This window comes from Palaemon carinicauda, chromosome 23 (assembly GCF_036898095.1).
Source record: "Palaemon carinicauda isolate YSFRI2023 chromosome 23, ASM3689809v2, whole genome shotgun sequence".
Lineage (NCBI taxonomy): Eukaryota > Metazoa > Arthropoda > Malacostraca > Decapoda > Palaemonidae > Palaemon > Palaemon carinicauda.
The window spans coordinates 13,988,578-13,991,077 of NC_090747.1; positions in this window are offsets into that span (position 1 = coordinate 13,988,578).

Genomic DNA, 2,500 nt, shown 5'->3' on the forward strand with positions numbered 1-2,500 from the left:
TGTTGGTGGGTAGCTCGTTCTTGGTAAGAAACGTTGGGTCTAAAAATATATTCAGTTCTCCCTCCAAGAACTGGACGTGGCCTTCCTCTCTAGAGAGAGCCACTATTTCACTAACTTTGGCCCCCAAAATCGAGTGCAAACAGAAATATGACTTTTTGAGTCAAATCCTTCTAAGCGCACTCTTCATTGTTCATTATTTAGGCAAAATGAAGAATCTTATCTAGTGACCATGAAATGGGTCTTAGAGGAGCTGAAGGACTAAGCTTAGCACGGGCCTTCGGAATTCATTAAGAACATCGTTAGAAAGGTCGACCTGAAAGGCATATGGTCTTGTCAAGGCAGACTTTCACATTGAAATTGTGTTGGCTGCTAAACCCTGCTCATGAAGGTGAATGAAGAATGATAAACAGAAATCTGTCGAGATTTCTTTTTTGTTTCTTCGCCTTGACAAAGGACACCCGCTTCTTCCATGATGCCTCATATTGTCTTCTGGTTTCCTCCAAAAAGTGTGTACTGTCTTTTGATACCCCGAATCTTTTTCTCATCGCTAAGGAGAGAAAATCATGAGATGCAGGCACCGGGTTTTCTGTGATGAAGCGAAGACAGTCGACTTCTGTACTCGCTGAGACAGGCTTGGATACGGTAGCGGTACAAACTTCAGTCGTAGTTCCAATGCCAGAGGGAACCACACGCTGTTTGGCCACTTGTGGGCCACAATTGTCGCTTTCCCTTTGAAGGATCTCAGTTTGTCGAGGACCTTCGAAACGAGGTTGTGCGGAGGGAAAAGGTCAATCCTGGACCATCTGTTCCAGTCTATGGGGACACATAACCATGTATTTTCTTGTTATCTTTCGTCGCAAAGAGGTCTATCTGCAGTTCCGGGACTTGACTCAAGGTGAAGAACGATCCTGCGTCTAGAGACCATTCTGACTCTATTGGTGTAAACCTGGATAGAGCCTCCGCTGTCACATTGCGGAACCCTTGAATGTGAACTGCTGACAGGTGCCATTTCATCCTTTCCGCCATTCGGAATATGGCCAAAATCACTTGGTTAATTTGAGGCAACCTCGACCCTTGTCGATTCAGGCATCTCACTATCACCTCGCTATCTAGAACCAATCTTATGTGGATCGAGTGGCGAGGAGATACTTTCTTTAGTGTCAGAAGTACTGCCATGGTTTCTAGAAAGTTGATGTGAAATTACTTGAAAAGATTGGACCAAGCTCCTTGGACTCTCTTCTGGTGAGAGTGGCCTCCCCAGCCTTCCTTTGAGGCGTCTGTGTGGATAGTAACTGACGCGGGATGAGGTTGAAGAAGTATTAATTTCTTCGATTGCCTGGCTTTGGACCACGGCTTGAGAAGCGTTCGCAGTCGAGTCAGTAGTGGTCTCATTAGATCTCTTCGCGCGTTTGATGCGTATTTTGTCCAGACTCCTGTTGCATCCTTTATCTGTGCTCTTAGCACTGGATCTGTTCTCGAAGCAAACTGTAGAGAGCCCAGCAATCTCTCCTGTTTGTGTCTTGATATCCGTTTGGATTTCAATAGTCTCTTGACAGATCCTGATATTTCTTTCCTCTTCTTCCCAGGAATGGAAAGTCGATGTTACTTCAAATTCCAGTGGATTCCCAACCACTGAAATTTTTGAACTGGAGATAGTCCAGGAACTGGATCACTATCTTTGAGGCATGCATGCATTCTGTCCTGGATGCTGCCCACACCAGCCAGTCGTCCAAGTAAGCCACTACTTGGATCCCCTTTAGGCGTAATTGATGGACGGCTGCGTTTGCAAGCTTCGTGAAAATCCTTGGGGCTACATTTAGCCCGAATGGCATGGCTCTGAAGGCATAAAGTCTTCTTTGTAACTTGAAGCCTAGGTAGGAGGAGAGGTGATGATTAATTGGAACGTGCCAATAAGCGTCAGACAAGTCTATAGAGACGTTATATGCCCTTTTGGGCAGTAGGGTCCTTATGTGCTGAAGTGTGAGCATCCTGAACTTGTAGTTCACTATGAACTTGTTGAGTGGCGACAAGTCCAGAATGACTCTGAGTTTTTCTGAGTCCTTCTTTGGAACACAAAACAGCCTTCCTTTGAACTTGATGGACTTAACTTTTCGGATTACTCTTTTCTCTAAGAGTTCTTGGACATATTCTTCCAGAACGGGGGTAGAGTGTTGGAAGAACTGAGGAAATTGAGGTGGAGGACTGCTCCAGCTCCAACCTAGTCCATTCTTTATTAGGCTGTGGGTTCAGGGATCGAAGGTCATACGATCCCTAAATAGATGTAGTCTCCCTCCTACTGGAAGCATCTCACTTCTGCTGTTGTGGACCTGAGGCCTTGCCTCCTTGACCGCATCCTCCCCTGAATCCCCTTCCCCTTGAAGGCGTCTAGAAGAACCTCTGGCTGTTCCTCTAGATTTTAAGCAAAAGGAAGAAGTCTGCCTTTCAAAAGCTGGGTTAAAAACCGGCGACTGTGTCGCCACTTGTTGAGGTACCAACTGGT